Genomic DNA, 19,546 nt, shown 5'->3' with positions numbered 1-19,546 from the left:
AGTTAGGATTTGATTTCCTGTTTCTAGTTTGATTGGAATATTATCGTCTGAATATCTGAGGTTGTCCAAAATGTCTAAACATGAAGGCGTTTTGTGATTGTCCGTCACAATTTTTATCACAAGGAATCCACTATCCTCCACGGCTTTAAACACCTTCTGGAAAAAAAATCCGCAGCCTCTTTCCAGTCATTCGACCGGGCCAGGAATGGAATGAATGAAGCCCCCATCTAGCAGGGAGGATAGGAATTGTGCCGGCTGACGAAGCCTGTCGCACCCCTCCGGGGCAATGATTAATGAATGACAGATGAAATGAAATGATATTCGAGAGTGTTTCTGGAATTAAATATGACAGGGAAAATCGGAGTATTCGGAGAAAAACCTGTCCCGCAACCGCTTTGTCCAGCACAAATCTCACATGGAGTGACCGGGATTTGAACCACAGAACGCAGCGGTGAGAGGCCGGCGTCTACCGCCTGAGCCGCGGAGGCTCCATCAAATTCTGAAATAAGGTGTAAAGGCACAGATGCGAGAGTAATCTGAGGACATCCAATTACTTCCTTCATTAAGTCCTTGCCTAGATAAAGCCGACAGCCGCTTTTCTCTCAATTCTCTTCTAGACTGTATTTCATGGAGTCGTATATTTTCTGGTTGCGAACAACCTTGCCGAGATTGGCAATATGGTATACAACAGTTGAATATTTCGGGGAAAGAATCTGAAGTTTCAGCTCTACGAAAAATATACCTTGCACGAACGGAAAGAAACAAGTACCAACACCATAAAATCACTTTTGAAATATCTATAAACATAACATGATTAATTCATTTCACAGTTCTATTCAAAATATATCTTGTACGAACGAAAGTGACCAGACACGTTTACTCTTGTACAAAATAACTCAGGTTTTCACACACATTCATGCACCCATAATACAGTGCTACACCCACACTGACAGCGAAGATTGTGCGTCTACTGCTGCACTCTTACGGCGATTTGGAGAACTATTGGTAGTCGCGCCTTCCTGTGTTAAACTAGTGGCATAGAGCAGGCAGTATAAGAGGATCGAGACGGCGGTGGTTTACACGTATCTCTTGGATAGGATAACAATATTCGGTTATCTGACTAAGTGATGTGGATACGTTACTTCGCTCGAGAAGTCTGTGTGTGAATATCTGTACTTCAATGTTTTTAGACCAAGTGAACCGTGTTATAATGTGTCTATTGTTTTAAAATTATGTTTTTGTGACTGGGCGACATGTCAAGAGTCCATAAATTTCCAGAAAAATAATAAGAAGAAGACTAGTCTTCTGTATGACCATTAATTAAGCGCGGGGACAAACTCTTGAACACATGGGTAGTCTACTTACCCGAACCAGTATTCAGTCACGACCAGTTGAGGCCCACAGTTCCAAAATCCGCCTTATCCATTTTAGCAAATTTTTTAGGATACAAAAGAAACTTTTCTTTCTCATCTTTAGTAGAATAACGGTATTTATTCATGTTTATTATATCAATGTACTTACATGTATTGATATATTTGAAGAACTGCATACAGTTTGTGACATATAAGGAAGATATTTACAAATTAAGTTTGGATAATGAGTGTTTTCGAACTCAACATTGCATAAGGAGGGTTTTGAAACTTTCATCGTGATAAGGGCGGGATTTGCAAACGTAGCTAAAACTTTATAATGATAATTTTCTTCATTAATTGATATTATAATCGTCATCTTTTACTATTTATGCTCTTTGAAATCATAAAAATATTTTAATCGTATTTTATAAAACTATAGAAGGATATGAATGTCAGTGATTAAACTCAATATCAGTCATAGTGTGATAAACGGGTGCGAAATTCTCGGGAATAATATTGCCAACAGTTTCAAAGAACACACCGTGCACCTGGAACTTCATAAACATCGTACTGATGTTTACTTCATAGAGTATTATTTGAGATACGTTTCAGTTACGGTGCCCCATGTTTGGATAAGGCGGATTTTGGAAACAACATCTTAAGATAAGGCGAGTTTTGGAAACGTCACCTGAATTTGTGTTACATTTTCATGGGGACAAAGCGGGTTTAGGAACAGTTTTCTTGTTGAAAAGGATGCTACATCATATGAGTTATACAGATAAGCTAAGAAGTCAATTTTCATTTTAAAAAATGGGTAAGGCGGATTTTGGAATCGTGCGCCTCAATTTTTTGTGTTGCACTATCACGGGCAAGATCATTTGAAAATGTTCAGATCCAGATACGGCCGAATGGTCGCAGCTCAAAGAATAGTGTATGGAAAGAAGTGTTATAAACTATATTACCGATATTAAATATTCACAAAACTATTGAAAAAGGCAGGCAAAAACACTATGGCTGCGACAGTCGTATCAAGACTAGTTATCCGACCTATTTATAAGAAATGCTGCCGAGCTACGCGGGTCCGCTAATAATAATAATAATAATAATAATAATAATAATAATAATAATAATAGTAATAATAATAATAATAATAATAATCAACGGCTTCATTATAGTTATGTAGTTAATGACTGAAATGTTACTGCTTTGAATAATATCTTGTACTTTATTATTTAGCCATACACTACATGATATAACAATATTCTTTAAGCAAATAAAGGCACCTAACAGACATAAATACAGCTACCTTTATTACAACGAGCTAGAAAGAAGGCTATAGAGTGGCTAACATGGCCACTACAGCGCTCTCGGTGGTGCCAAGATGAAATAACGACGCCATAGTTTAAGCGCCACCCATATAAATTCTTCCACTTACAGTGCGTTAACTTGAATATCTAAGATCGAATAAATTATGCGGCATGCAATTGCATAAATTGTGGAGAAAACACAAAGAATATATCATATTTCAAATATGTTATTATTTTTTTTTTTGCTATGGGCTTTACGTCGCAACCGACACAGATAGGTCTTATGGCGACGATGGGATGGGAAAGGCCTAGGAGTTGGAAGGAAGCGGCCGTGGCCTTAATTAAGGTACAGCCCCAGCATTTGCCTGGTGTGAAAATGGGAAACCACGGAAAACCATTTTCAGGGCTGCCGATAGCGGGATTCGAACCTACTATCTCCCGGATGCAAGCTCACAGCCGCGCGCCTCTACGCGCACGGCCAACTCGCCCGGTATGTTTTTTTTTTTTACTAAAGTACATAGTTTTATGCGATTAGCAGAATTACGTTGCCTGTGTAGCACAACCCAGCACGTGTACCTTAGGCGTACTTTTATTTTCTTGTAGGAACTGACCAAACGGCCAAATACGATAAACGGTATCCCACATGGCTTAGTGGCGCAGACGGTAGAGCGCTGGCTTTCTGAACCCATGTTGGAATATTTGGTATTTGAAGGTGCTAAAATACGCCACCTTTGTGTCAGTAGGAACTCTGGAGGGACAAAACTCCGGCACCTCAGCTACTCCGAAAACCGTGTAAAATATTTGGTAGGATGAAAAACCAATAACATTACGGAATTTATTATTAAATGGTATCCTACAGAGCACAGTTCTCCCGCATTAGAAAAAATAGGCTACATAGACAATAATGATGATACAAGAAGCTTGCTGTCGAACGCCAGATCTACAATGTTTTGAATTTCCTAGTCACCTCATCCCCTCTGCCAACGATACGGAGAAATATGAGGACTTTCAGTCCTACATCACCACCACTACTGAGCGAGCTGGCTACGTGGTTCGCGGCACATAGCTCTTAACTTGCATTCAGGATATAGTGAGTTGTAATCTCACTGCCGACAGCTCTGATAGCAGGTTTTCCGTGGTTTCCATTTTCACATCAGGCAAATACGGGGGCTGCTATGCCTTAATTAATGTCATTGTCACTTCCTTCACAATCCTAGCTTTGTCCTATCCCATCGTAGCGATAAGACGTGTCTGAGTGGGTGCAGCATAATGCAAATAAAAAAATCGACATTACCAAATTCTTCGTCGAAAAATATCAAAGTGAATTATTCAGGAAAGTAAATTATGCTATTTAAGATCATTAACACAAGAAGGACTGTCCTCTTTTTAAAACAAATATTTCAAATTGTTTATCCTATAACTTCTTGTTCGGATTTTAATTTTATTATTATTATTATTATTATTATTATTATTATTATTATTATTATTATTATTATTATTATTATTATTATTGGATATTTTATTATACCATTGTTCACTTCTAACCGCGTACTCTACGGCTCTAGAATACTTATTTTTCGTACATTATTATTAGTTTTACGTCCCACTAACTACTTTTCCGGATACGTCAAGGTGCCGGAAGTTTGTCCCGCAGGAGTTCTCTTACGTACCAGTAAATGTACTGACACGAGGCTGACGGATTTGAGCACCTTCAATTACCACCGTACTGAGCCAGGATCGAACCTGCCAAGTTGCTTAGTGTCCGGCTCCTTGGCTGAATTATCAGCGCGCTGGCCTTCGGATTCGACCGGGTCGAGCATTTTAACTGGGTATTCGACGGTTAATTCCTTTGGATCGGGGACTGGATAACCGCCTTCATCTACATACAACAGAACATAATACAAACCACAACACAAACACGCAATAGTAAATACATCACTCTACCTAGATTTGGCGTCAGGAAGAGTATCCGGCCGTAAAATTAGGCTGAATCCATATAAAATGCCAAATCCAGGTAACTGGGAAGAGACCAGGAAATATTATTATTATTATTATTATTATTATTATTATTATTATTATTATTATTATTATTATTATTATTATTATTATTATTATTATTATTATTATTATTATTATTATTATTGTTACGGAGTTATCCGTGGTAGTTAGAGGTGAAAGAAGGTGCTGGAATGAACAGGTCTCAACTTACGAAATTAAAGTTAACTTAAAATTTAACAAAGGTTATATTTTCTTTTCAAGGTCAAGAAATAACAAGTATAACATGAACTCAGTTGTATATCAACAAGTTAAGAAAGTACAATTACAGTTTATTAATGGATTTTGGGCTTCGAGCCCCAGATTCACAATTCTTGAGCAATTAGCCCAACTTTACTTATGTATAAGGGTCAACAAAGGGACAGAAAACCCCAATCATACCAAGAAGCACTAGCTCCCAATTACCCAGTAAAGCCTCCTCGAGGCACACAGAACCCAAATTTAAGAAAGAGCAAGCCGCTCTCAAAGTTCAAGCCCATCAACGGCCACACCAAACTCCACCTTCAAGCTGTCCTCCGGACACATAAAAACAGGGGTAAAAATACCCAACCTACTGAGGCCTATTCAGTAAAGAAACAGGACAATGACATGGCCCCAAAATACCAACTTGAATGGAGGCGTACTCAGCACTCCGAATACACTTTATTAAAACCTAATTTGGCCCTAGGCCGCTTATGCAAGGGCTAATCCCATACTACGGAGGTGACACGAAATAAAACTTTATTACATTACGAAGAGATGGGAAACTGTTAAAAATATGTAGTCACCTCAAAACAATATGAGTGGGAACTCGAGAGGGTAAGGCACCCTCTATCCCAATTTATAGTTAAAGAGACAGAACTTTATACCAAGTGTCTTTTACATTTTAAAGGAGTTTACATGATAAAAGTTTCGAACCTGCCCCGAGGGTTAAACTGCTGAGCTAGCAAACAAAGAAGTTATTAAAAGGCCATTACCTGATGGATGAACTGCCGCCTGAAGAAAGGAGCGCTTCCCGCCCCTGTTATATAATCACACTAGGAAAGATGTTACTGAAGTGGCCAGGAGACAAGAAAATCAGCAGTTTATATATCCTCGCGGAAAATTCGAGACGTTTCATGAATGAGAACCCACACCCCTCTCAACTTTATTGGCTAGGATCAAGCAACATATCCATATCGGAGAAGACACACATTATTGGTTAAAAATTAATTAAAGAAATTCGGGATTGGCTAAATTCAAAACAAGCGGAAAGAGAAGGGTTATACTGCCAACCCAAAAACTGACTGAAATAAATTTAACAAAGAACAAACTTATGAACACAAAATTTCTCAAAAAACAGTTCCTTCACTTCGCACCAGGGTGCACAATTGTAGTTCTTCAGTAGTGCCATCTAGAAGAGTGTTCACACTTCTCACTACAGAGAAAACAAATATAAATCGAAAAAGACACAGTTCAGAACTCTTCAAAATTTACAGTAGAGACATCTTCTGAGAAACTTTAGAATTAACATGGTTGTTAAAGTTCAGGCTTCCTCCAGAAGAGGAGTTTCAACTGGCGCAATGTTTGAATTAGCGGCGCGGAGGTGTACCGCCCGGTACAGACCTCCCCCCCCCCCAAAAGTCCCTCCAAGGGGTAAAACAGAAGAACACCAGATTTTGTTTTAAAACCAGGTCCAAGTTATGATGTTGATATAGAAATTAATTGCAGAAGGATTTACAAACAAGTTTACTTAAATTGGTTGGATCCAGTTTCAAAATTCTTTGTAGTAACTTTTGATGTAATGTCTTTATGCTTGTAGTAGTTGAATTCAGAAGGGAAACTTTAAATCTTGAAAGGGGAAAAAAATTTCTAAGTCCACCAAAGATTGCAGTTGAATTCAAAAATGTAGTAATTGTTGATATGAAATGTCCATGTAGCTGATTAAGTACATCAAATGTTGATTAAGTTTGACGGCCAGACCAGCCGCCGCTGCTTGTGTCCAGAGGAGGCCGCTCGGACCCCTCAAGTACCCTGAGATACCGCTCGCCCGCACCATGAGAGGGGTAGTGGTGCTGAAGTACGCCGCACACGCGGCGAACGTTTACAGACCGCGGGCAAGTTGCAGGCGGTGCGCCGCACATCAGCCTTGGCCGGGAGGAGGGCTCCGGCTCGCCGTACACTGGTTGACCTCACTGAAGTAGATCGGGCCCGTGCTCTACTCCAGTAGCGGCACGGCGCCGCGCGGCTGCGGGGGCACTGAAACATTAAGATCTTGGCGGCAGAAATTGTTGGAGTATAATGATTTTCGGGTACAGTACTTGTGGTGGAGCTGAGGGGCCAGCGGCGTGGAAATATTTATTTTATTTTAATTAGCCACTTGTGTTGTTGAGCAGGAGATGGGAGCGTGGTAATGGCCATGGCAAGGACAGGATAGCAGTTTAGCTGGTCGGGGCAGGTTGTACAATGAACATAAGGAAACAAAGAACATAATTCCAAGGGCAGAAGGCCTCAAACTGAAACCAAAATATAACCTTCATATTTCTTTCCAAATGTAAAAAAACAAAAAAACGAGCTAAGTTAGTGCGGAAATTACACAGGTTTCACCTGGGACAGGTGAACCCTAAATATCCTCTCGGTGGCTGGATTGCTTAATAACAACGTAACCGGCGTAAGAAAATCTAGGATTATGCACTGCCCATGAAATCTGGGGGCAAGCTTGCCCGCGGGAACAAAATTTTTTACCATCACCTGGTCACCTACCATCAAATTGGTGGGTCTCCGTCCACGATCATATCTTTCCCTAACCTTTTCATGAGACATTTTAAGATTGGCTTTAGCCTTCTTCCAAAGATCTTTAATATTATCTGAATCTATTGTCTCAGGTAGAATGTCACTCAGAGACCAAAGGTTAGAGAGCGGCGTGTTAGGAACAACCTTGAACATCAACGAAGCTGGAGTAAACCTATGAGATTCATGAACCGCCGAATTCAAAGCAAAAGCTAAACAATGCAGGGACGTGTCCCACCTAGAATGATCTTCATGATGATAGGCAATCAGCGCCGACCTCAGATTACGATTGACCCGTTCAGCCAGAGATGGTTGTGGATAATAAGCAGAAGTAGTTACATGAGATATGGACAGATCAAAACGGAATTTACGAAATAGATTAGACGTGAACGCCTTAGCATTGTCAGACACAATATATTGACACGGACCAAAAGAAGCAATGATCGAATTTAAACAAGTAATGGTGGACTGAGCGGTAGCCATCTTAGTCGGAACTAACCAAGAAAATCTTGTAAAACTATCTACACATACAAGGATAAACTTGTTGGCATTTCCCTTTGACTGGGGGAAGGGTCCTACGTAATCGACGTAGAGACGTTCCATGGGGCGCGATGCTTGATGAGAAGACAAAAGCCCTTGCTTAGTTGACAAAGTGGGTTTACTAAGCCAACATGATTTACAAGATTTTACCAATTCACGGAATTCTCCGTCCATACTCTTCCAAATGAACATTTCACGAATCTTTTCTCGGGTTTTGAAGATGCCTAAATGCCCCCCCTAGTGGGGTCTCATGATAGTACTTGAAGATCATTGGCACAAGAACAGCTGGAACTACGACTTTCATTTTTTTATCATGCCTCGACGGGCAACATAAAACACCATTCCTCAGAACATAAGGGACAACATGTTCCCCAGAAGAAAGGGTTTCCATGATAGGAGCCAGCGTCGGATCTTCACGTTGATATTTCTCAATATCCCTAAAGAGCATGGGAGCATTTGTTAAGATGGCATTAACCCGAGATAGTATGGACACGGGAGGTGAAGAACTATCATCCAGATCAGGAGTCTCTACATCATTAGAAAACATACGGCTTAGTCCGTCAGCAACCACGTTTTCAGAAACTCTGATATGCCTAACATCAAATTGGAAGGCCGAAATTCGGATGGCCCACCGGGCTAAACGACCAGTACGACGCGGCCTACATAAGACCCAACTTAAGGCTTGGTTATCGGTCTCCAAGTCAAATTTGACATGTTCCAGATAGAGACGGAACTTTTCTAAGGCAAATAAGACTGCCAAACCTTCGAGCTCATAGATGGAATATTTGGCTTCTTGAGCCGATAGAGTCCTAGAGGCATAGGCGATGGGTCGCTTCCCTACTTCAGTCTCTTGAAGAAGGACTGCAGCTACCGCCGACGACAACGCGTCGGTTTGGACGATGAATTTCTTGGAGAAATCGGGCATGGCCAGAACAGGGGCGTTACACAGAGCTAGTTTGAGATCTTCAAAAGCGGCTTGTTGAGAAGGTCCCCACTCAAATTTGACGCCTTTCCTACGAAGATGGTTCAAGGGGGCCGCTCTATTGGCGAAATTTGGAATAAATTTCCTGAAGAAATTCACCATACCAATGAACCTAGCGATACCTTTGATGTCCTTGGGAGGCTTGAAATCACGGATGGCCTGTGTTCTAGAGTGATCGACTGCAACACCATCGGAAGACACAATATGCCCTAGGAATGACATTGAAGGCTTAGCGAAGGCGACCTTGGACAACTTCACAGTTAACCCAGCCTTACGAAGGCGGTTGAGAACTTCTTTAAGATGATCAAGGTGTTCCTCAAAGGTCTCAGAAAATACGACGACATCATCCAGATAGTGGTACAAGTACTCAAATTTGATGTCGGAGAAGACCCTATCTAGCAGTCTCGTAAATACAACTGCTCCCGCGGGGAGCCCGAAAGGCACGCGGTTGTACTCATACAAATTCCAATCAGTGGCGAAAGCCGTCAGGTGTTTAGATTCCTCTGCTAACGGTATCTGATTATAAGCCTGGTTAAGATCTAGGATAGTAAAGAACTTAGCCTTACGAAACCATGAAAAACACGAGTGAAGATTTGGAAGTGGCACAGATTGTAACACCACCTTCCAATTGAGAGCCCTATAATCAATTACAGGCCTGAAACCACCTTGGGGTTTCGGGACTAGGAAAATAGGCGAAGAATACGCCGACTTAGAGGGCCGAATAATCCCATCTTTCAGCATCTGATCAATGATTTCTTTCAGCGCCTTCATTTTAGGAGGAGATAGCCTATAAGGTGGAAAACGGACAGGAATCGGATCCGTAACCTCAATCTTGTATTCAATAAGGTCAGTAACACCAAGAGTATCCGAGAACACCTCTGGAAACGACTGACACAGCTTACGAATACTATCAGCCTGCTCCTCAGGTAGATGTCTAAGATCTAACAACATCTCATCCTGGGTAGGCGAAATAGATGAACATGATACAGAATTACACTTCAGTAAGGGGATTTTACAATTAGAAGCAAATTTGAATGTGCACGACTTACTTTGAAGATCGAGCACTAGACCAGTATGGGACATGAAGTCGGCTCCCAATATAATGGGGCAAGATAAGTGCTTTGCCACAAACAATTTAACTTTCCAAGTAAATTTAGAAATCCGAATTTTGGCATATAAAAAAACTAAAATTTCTAATGGAGAAGAATTAGCCGAAACATATTGAACTGAAGATGAGCAATAGTCAGGAATTTTACAAACAGTTTTCAATTTGGAATACCATTCAGCCGAAATAATGGAACAAACACTGCCAGAATCTAAAAGAGCAGTCACATGTCCATTATTTAATTCAATTTTGAGAAAAGGCACAGGTGCGGGGGTACCCGCCGCAATCCTAAGACATTCTTTGGGACCTTCAAAAGATAAATTTGAAGCCTGAGCTTTCCCTGGTAATTCGGCCGTTTTACTTGGGGCTGAGCCTCGGAATGAAGAATTGATCGACTCAGCCGAAGCCCCTAGTCACTTTTGATTGTTGTTGGAAGTTGCACCCGAAGTTGAGCAGGAGGGAGTGCTGTTAGCATTAGGGCAGTTCTTGGCAATATGTGAAAACGCGCCGCATTTAAAGCAGCCTTGGGATGAACCTGCTCCATTATTAGTCCTACTAGATTTGATCAATGGACATTTATTGCGAAGAAGGTCGGGCGACCCGCAAGCGTAACATTTACGGGGTGTGATGGGTCGGCGAGGTCGAGGCCGAAAACTACTGGAGAATAGAGGGGGTTCTTTGGCGACACGCAAGGTATCGGCGTATCTAACTCCTTCGGCTGAGACAGCCATAGCCTCTAACTCAGCGAAAGTTTGCGGACGCGACGCAAAACACAAGTATGATCTGTAAGGTGGTGAAATACCTTCTACAATAGCCTGAACAATTTGATCTTCAGGGAAATGTAGGGCAAACACCCTAGTGTAAAACTTGTTGTCTTGGATGAAATCTGCCAAATTCTCATCCAACCGTTGCACTCGGTAGTAGTACTTTTGAATGAGCGATGATCTAGCCCGAGCGGGGATAAAATTTGCCAACAGATGGGCATGGAAGTCTTCTATGGATGACTGTTCAGCGATTGCCCTAACTATCTTGTCGGAGAGAACACCAATGTAATAAGGGTAAATTATGTGAAGGATTTGACACGGAGACAGAGAAAAAACGAGGGCATGATCTTGGAACTCAACTAAAAATCTTAGGAATGAAATAACGTTGCTTGTGGAATTAACGGAAAACTTAGAAATATCCCTGAGCAACATTGCTAATGGATGAGGCAAACTTCTGAACCCGGGTGACATAGTAGGTAACGGCCTATCGGGTGTAGGAGCTGTTTCAGAGGGCGCATTATTTAACACAAAGGGTGGAATGGACTTGCGACGATCGGACACCGTTTCTAATGGGGCAGATGTTCGTTGGGTAGCCGCCGCAGCACTACTTCCTTCCTCTTTAGAGGAATCCTCCCCACTTACAATATTTACTACCATAGGTTGGTCGACTTTAGGGATGGCAGGTCCAGATAACAACAGACTAACTTTACTAGACATTTGGGACAAGTTTTCGGCAAGGGCACTAGCTTCCTTACCCTGAAGGTCATTTAACTTCAGAGACAATAGATCACACACACTATTATAAAAGTGGTACAACCTAGCCTGTACTCTTTTGAGTTGATTTGGTGATGGATCGTTTTCTTCAAAAAAACTAACTACAGATGCTAGCTCAGTAGTATTATCATTGATCGTGGAGAGAGCGTCGTCAATCTCTTTCTCTCCCAAAGTCGGGATGGTAATAGGCAAATCAAGGGAATCTTTTAGCTTATTGGAGTCGACTGCAACCGTGCCTCCAGATTGAACGTTTCTGAGAGATAGTTCATAAATTAATTCCTCTTTACGCAAATAGAAAGGGTGAAGAACCTCGCGAGGGCCGGACATGGTGACAGAAAATTTTTAGAGAGAAAAAAAAATAAATCAGAAAAAAAATCCAGCAACTGAGAAAATTGTTAGAGTTCGCAAGCAAAGCAATGTTTAGCCGTCAAAAGGGGCTAAATTGAGACCCATTCAACCACGCTCTGCTACCACTTGTTACGGAGTTATCCGTGGTAGTCAGAGGGGAAAGAAGGTGCTGGGATTAACAGGTCTCAACTTACGAAATTAAAGTTAATTTAAAATTTAACAAAGTTTATATTTTCTCTTCAAGGTCGAGAAATAACAAGTATAACATGAACTCAGTTGTATATCAACAAGTTAAGAAAGTACAATTACAGTTTATTAATGGATTTTGTGCTTCGAGCCCCTGATTCACAATTCTTGAGCAATTAGCCCAACTTTACTTATGTATAAGGTTCAACAAAGGGGCAGAAAACCCCAATCATACCAAGGAGCACTAGCTCCCAATTACCCAGTAAAGCCTCCTCGAGGCACACAGAACCCAAATTTAAGAAAGAGCAAGCCGCTCTCAAAGTTCAAGCCCGTAAACGGCCACACCAAACTCCACCTTCAAGCTGTCCTCCGGACACATAAAAACAGGGGTAAAAATACCCAACCTACTGAGGCCTATTCAGTAAAGAAACAGGACAATGACATGGCCCCAAAATGCCAACTTGAATGGAGGCGTACTCAGCACTCCGAATACACTTTATTAAAACCTAATTTGGCCCTAGGCCGCTTATGCAAGGGCTAATCCCATACTACGGAGGTGACACGAAATAAAACTTTATTACATTACGAAGAGATGGGAAACTGTTAAAAAAATGTAGTCACCTCAAAACAATATGAGTGGGAGCTCGAGAGGGTAAGGCACTCTCTATCCCAATTTGTAGTTAAAGAGACAGAACTTTATACCAAGTGTTTTTTACATTTTAAAGAAGGTTACATGATAAAAGTTTCGAACCTGCCCCGAGGGTTAAACTGCTGAGCTAGCAAACAAAGAAGTTATTAAAAGGCCATTACCTGATGGATGAACTGCCGCCTGAAGAAAGGAGCGCTTCCCGCCCCTGTTCTATAATCACACTAGGCAAGATTTTACTGAAGTGGCCAGGAGACAAGAAAATCAGCAGTTTATATATCCTCGCGGAAAATTCGAGACGTTTCATGAATGAGAACCCACACCCCCCTCAACTTTATTGGCTAGGATCAAGCAACATATCCATATCGGAGAAGACACACATTATTGGTTAAAAATTAATTAAAGAAATTCGGGATTGGCTAAATTCAAAACACGCGGAAAGAGAAGGGTTATACTGCCAACCCAAAAACTGACTGAAAGAAATTTAACAAAGAACAAACTTATGAACACAAAATTTCTCAAAAAACAGTTCCTTCACTTCGCACCAGGGTGCACAATTGTAGTTCTTCAGTAGTGCCATCTAGAAGAGAATGTTCACACTTCTCACTACAGAGAAACAAATGTAAATCGAAAAAGACACAGTTCAGAACTCTTCAAAATTTACAGTAGAGACATCTTCTGAGAAACTTTAGAATTAACATGGTTGTTAAAGTTCAGGCTTCCTCCAGAAGAGGAGTTTCAACTGGCGCAATGTTTGAATTAGCGGCGCGGAGGTGTACCGCCCGGTATAATAATAATAATAATAATAATAATAATAATAATAATAATAATAATAATAATAATAATAATAATAATAATAATAATAATAATAATAATAATAATAATAATAATAATAATAATAATAATAATTAATAATAATATTAATATTAATATTAATAATATTAATATTATTATTATTATTATTATTATTATTATTATTATTATTATTATTATTATTATTATTATTATATGACTTAATCCCCGATGTTGTTACATTAGTTTGTTCAAGGTTTTCTGTTCTATATTTTCATTCTCTGTAAGTAATGATAAATTTATTTAATAGCAATGTATTTTGATTTATATTGTAATTATTGGAAATGGGTAATTTTTCTTTCTTTGTACAATATGTTAGTGCTGGTATGTAGCCTGTATCTTTTAAGGAATTTGTTTGGAAGGGTAATAGGGAGGTACATTAAGGGAGATGGGGTTGTCTAGGCAGCGGTGGTAAGGGTACAGAGATCTGGAAGTCAAGTAGGTATGACATAAAATGTTAGTGTTGAACTGTAGAAGTAATCTAAAGAAAGGAATAGAATTAAGTAATTTAATAGATATATATTTACCAGATATTGCAAAAGGAGTTAAAGCATGGCTGAGTAATGATATAATGGATGCAGAAATTTTCTCACGGAACTGGAGAGTGTGTCGTAGAGATAGGATAGGAATGGTGGGAGGAGGAGTATTCATTCTGGTGAAAGAAGAATTTGTAAGTTAAAGATGAGAAACATGAAATTCTAGGTGTAAGGCTCATTTCTAAAGATAATAGTGTACCCCTGAAAAATGGTAATTACCCTGTATGGGAAGAATATTTTATTATCGGGGTAGAACAATGCATTATTTTATCATTCAGGAAGGAGATTTCAACTCTGCACTGTCTCCGCTCGCCAGCGGCAGAACAGGTTTTTCCCGACGAGCCGGCAACAGTCTTGGGTTTTTTGTGTCTTGTTCTAGACCCCAGCTGTGTGACACGTGACTACAGGCTTACCAGGCCAAGGGCGATCAATATTTTGAGAATTGATACGTCATGATATTTCATCAATTGGATTGGAAGGTTAGCTCGATCGCAAAATTTCAACCAATGGGATTCAACTAACAGACACACCTACGTCTTGAAGAAATAAATACCCGTGTATCTGGGGAAATTTGCTCTCTTTATTCCTTACTTTTCTTCGCTTCGCTGACTTTAGCTGTTTTACCTGGCTAGTTGCTTCTTGCAAGAACTTGTCTTCGTAAAATAAAATTGCCTGTACTACTGGGAGACGACCTACACGACGTTGGAAATTATAGGCATCCATTTGAGGAAAGATGGCAATATTTCTGCTTCTGAGGAAATTTTAAATTGTAATATTTGTTTGAAACGTTGCAGTTCAGATTTCATTAATAATCTGAGGAACATTAAACTACGTAGAACTGTGCCATCATAAAGAATCGAGTGTGTGTTTGGAATTATTACTATAACAAATTTATTAGTTTCAGCTTTTTACCAGAAGACGGAAGATCGCAAGCAGTCCTGAATTATTTCGAAGGATGGAACCTCAACGTTACGAAGGAATCTATAACTGTTCCAAGTCTTCATCTGCTGCAGCCATGAATAACTAAAATGTGAGGCATCATTCAGCCAAGGGGAGAGTATTACTCGAGATGAAACCTCATCCATTTTTACTATCATCAGCCAAGTCCAGAAGCCATATCCATTATAGATAAGATTTCAAACTATTTTTTCTGTTCATCTGTTGTAATAATATTGTAGACGTAGTCCTTGTTTAGATATTGGCGATAATTTCTACTAGTCTTTGTAGTTAGAAATTTCATTCTCCTTTAATTGGTGTTGGTAGAATTTGATGTGTGAGAGAGTGTATTTGGGACCTGTATTTTGTCTTACTTGAGTGCGTGCTTCGTGACATGTTCTCACTGTCCTAGAATTAACATAGGAGAGTGATAAAATTATTTGACCCACGCGTTAATAATTATTAATTTATTAAATAATTTTCAAATAATTTTGGAATTATTTGGGACAGAATATCGACGTGTTAGACACCACCTAAATGTATTACCGGTACCACAAATTGATATAATGAACTACCTGTATGTAGAAAAAGGAAGTCAAGTTTAACATGTTTATTAAGTGTGGACACAATGTTCAATGAAACAGTATTGAACATTTAACATGTTGATGGTGTCACCAGTTGACATTTAACACTTTTAACATTTAACATGTTGTTAAACGTTAATCAGTGCAGACCGGCCTTTCGGGTTGCCATCGCCACATGTCTTGACTTTCTGTCAATCGCTTTTGGGGTGTGTTACGTTTATGTATCCAGAATGTTATTTGTGCTGTCGTTTTTTGTTAATCTGTGGCTAGTTTACAATTTGCCTAGGCTTATTCGTGATATGAATTTTAGTTTAATAATAATAATAATAATAATAATAATAATAATAATAATAATAATAATGTGGGTATTTTTATATTCTGTTTTATAATACACTGACTGACAGAGCAAATGCAACACCAAGAAGGAGTGGTCAGAACTTTATGCCAATTGCAGGGTAGACTGACGTCACTGAGGTATGCTCATGATGTGAAATGCGCCGCTGTGCTGCGCACGTAGCGAACGATAAATGGGACACGGCGTTGGCGAATGGCCCACTTCGTACCGTGATTTCTCAGCCGACAGTCATTGTAGAACGTGTTGTCGTGTGCCACAGGACACGTGTATAGCTAAGAATGCCAGGCCGCCGCCGTCAACGGAGGCATTTCCAGCAGACAGACGACTTTACGAGGGGTATGGTGATCGGGCTGAGAAGGGCAGGTTGGTCGCTTCGTCAAATCGCAGCCGATACTCATAGGGATGTGTCCACGGTGCAGCGCCTGTGGCGAAGATGGTTGGCGCAGGGACATGTGGCACGTGCGAGGGGTCCAGGCGCAGCCCGAGTGACGTCAGCACGCGAGGATCGGCGCATCCGCCGCCAAGCGGTGGCAGCCCCGCACGCCACGTCAACCGCCATTCTTCAGCATGTGCAAGACACCCTGGCTGTTCCAATATCGACCAGAACAATTTCCCGTCGATTGGTTGAAGGAGGCTTGCACTCCCGGCGTCCGCTCAGAAGACTACCATTGACTCCACAGCATAGACGTGCACGCCTGGCATGGTGCTGGGCTAGAGCGACTTGGATGAGGGAATGGCGGAACGTCGTGTTCTCCGATGAGTCACGCTTCTGTTCTGTCAGTGATAGTCACCGCAGACGAGTGTGGCGTCGGCGTGGAGAAAGGTCAAATCGGGCAGTAACTGTGGAGCGCCCTACCGCTAGACAACGCGGCATCATGGTTTGGGGCGCTATTGCGTATGATTCCACGTCACCTCTAGTGCGTATTCAAGGCACGTTAAATGCCCACCGCTACGTGTAGCATGTGCTGCGGCCGGTGGCACTCCCGTACTTTCAGGGGCTGCCCAATGCTCTGTTTCAGCAGGATAATGCCTGCCCACACACTGCTCGCATCTCCCAACAGGCTCTACGAGGTGTACAGATGCTTCCGTGGCCAGCGTACTCTCCGGATCTCTCACCAATCGAACACGTGTGGGATCTCATTGGACGCCGTTTGCAAACTCTGCCCCAGCCTCGTACGGACGACCAACTGTGGCAAATGGTTGACAGAGAATGGAGAACCATCCCTCAGGACACCATCCGCACTCTTATTGACTCTGTACCTCGACGTGTTTCTGCGTGCATCGCCGCTCGCGGTGGTCCTACATCCTACTGAGTCGATGCCGTGCACATTGTGTAACCTGCATATCGGTTTGATATAAACATCAATTATTCGTCCGTGCCGTCTCTGTTTTTTCCCCAACTTTCATCCCTTTCGAACCACTCCTTCTTGGTGTTGCATTTGCCCTGTCTGTCAGTGTATAATTACTTCCTTACAACTGGCTAATGGATAATATATATGGTAATTTACTTTTGATTGTTGGGCATTAGTAGATGCAGTTATGAGCAGTTGATGATTTCGTTATGATTATGAAATCTCATATTTATCTTCATTGACACGTACTGTCCATAGTTGCTAAAATTATTTGCACGTGCTTATAATTGGGCGCACGGGAATTGGAGTCTTACGTTTGAGCGGCGAAAGCAGTAACTACGAAGTACGCTGCGTTGTCATAGTTACCCCTATATGCAGCATATCACCCTTTACAGGCTGTGTGTTTAATAAATAATGTAGGTCTAATGCAATTCAATAAACTCTGACCCGTTCCGAAGGTCGAGCTAATTATTCCATCATTTAACTCTTTATAGGGCATAAGGCGCTCTCGCAATTCACTGTTATTTTTGTGTTTTCATGACTTAGTACAATGCATACTGTCGATAGACTTTGATTTGATAATTATTTATGATCATTTGATCAGTCAAAATGAGTGGTACATTATTGTACCACTGCCCTATAACGGTAATGTAAAAACTAAAGTGGGCATGGTACAATAATGTACCACCTCATTATCCTGAAAATATTTCAGTACATTATGAGTCCTTAATCACATATATGATCAAAGCACTTACAAAGTCAATCATTTCTCATTGTTATAGAATTTTATTTTAAAAAAATCACTCAAAAATCTATCATACTCATTATTATATAATTTTTTGAAAAATATCAAGTAATACATTCAAGCAGAAGTTTCTTTCATGCATTGATATTTTACAGATTTACATTACACTGTACTAAACTTGAACTCATTAGGCATTTTACCCAATTTGGTCCAGTGATATTGATCTGCTGGGGTAAGCTGATCATCTTCATCAAATTCAGATGACGACTCCTGTATGAGAATTCCTGCCGGTTTAGTTGTGTCACTAGCAGTTGGCATGAAGTTTGGATCCACTGCAGAATCATCTGATGATAAATCATCAGAATCCTCCAATACTGCAGAAAAGGATTGAAAGTTTGCACTATAGTAATTAATAAACTAATACATTAACAATATATATCTAAGCCTGTTTTCTGTCGAAGACCAGGTCAGGAATGAATGCCCCATCTAGCTCTGAATGATTGAACTGGGCCGTCTGGAGAGGCATGTTATATACCTGCTCTTTTATGATTGAGGAGGTAAGTGAATGATTAAATGAATGAATGAATGAATGAATGAATGATGGAAATGATTGATTATGGGGCCGAACTGGATTGAAACTGAAAGTGACAATCCAGGATAAAAAGGATCTGACCTTCACTTTTTCCAGAAAAAATTACAAGAAACGATTGAGACTCGAACCCAGGCTGACAGCGAAAGCGAAACATCTAATCATCCAGATCACACAGGGGCCCAAGGAACCAAGGGGTAAAATTCTAAAATGACAGACTAGGGGCAGTAGTGAAATTATCTAGAAGACATATTTACCTTCCAGACTAAGACCGATGTCCTTGTTGTTTTTCTGCCTGTTACATTGTGAATGGGATGGTATTACTGGAATACCATCTTCAGCATCATCATCTCCTCCATCATCCGACTCATAGGCTTGGTTTTTGGAGATCGAGATCAAAATATTTTCTACTTCATCTTTAGACGGACCCTTCATGACCTACCAAAGCAAACGTATCATGACATAACTTGACTAAATTCATTGTATTATCTTTTGGCTAATAATTGCGAAAGGTAATTATCCGTAGGTCTCTTGGTAAAGGACCGACTTCACTATTACACCATTAATTATGTTACTATCCAAATTTTATTGTGAGAATACGTAATATCATTGTGTTAAATTTTCAGGTTAAGTATTTCTCCGTATTTATATTGAAATACTTAAGTATTCGTAAGCAGTATAATACTATTTCATATATATGTGTGTAGTTATCTATCTTAACAAAAATGTACGTACCTTGGAACAGTAAGAAATCCTTTACTTTCTTCCAAATTCAGTTGTAAAGCGAAGA

This window comes from Anabrus simplex, chromosome 1 (assembly GCF_040414725.1).
Source record: "Anabrus simplex isolate iqAnaSimp1 chromosome 1, ASM4041472v1, whole genome shotgun sequence".
NCBI lineage: Eukaryota > Metazoa > Arthropoda > Insecta > Orthoptera > Tettigoniidae > Anabrus > Anabrus simplex.
Note: the sequence above shows the minus strand (reverse complement) of the source record.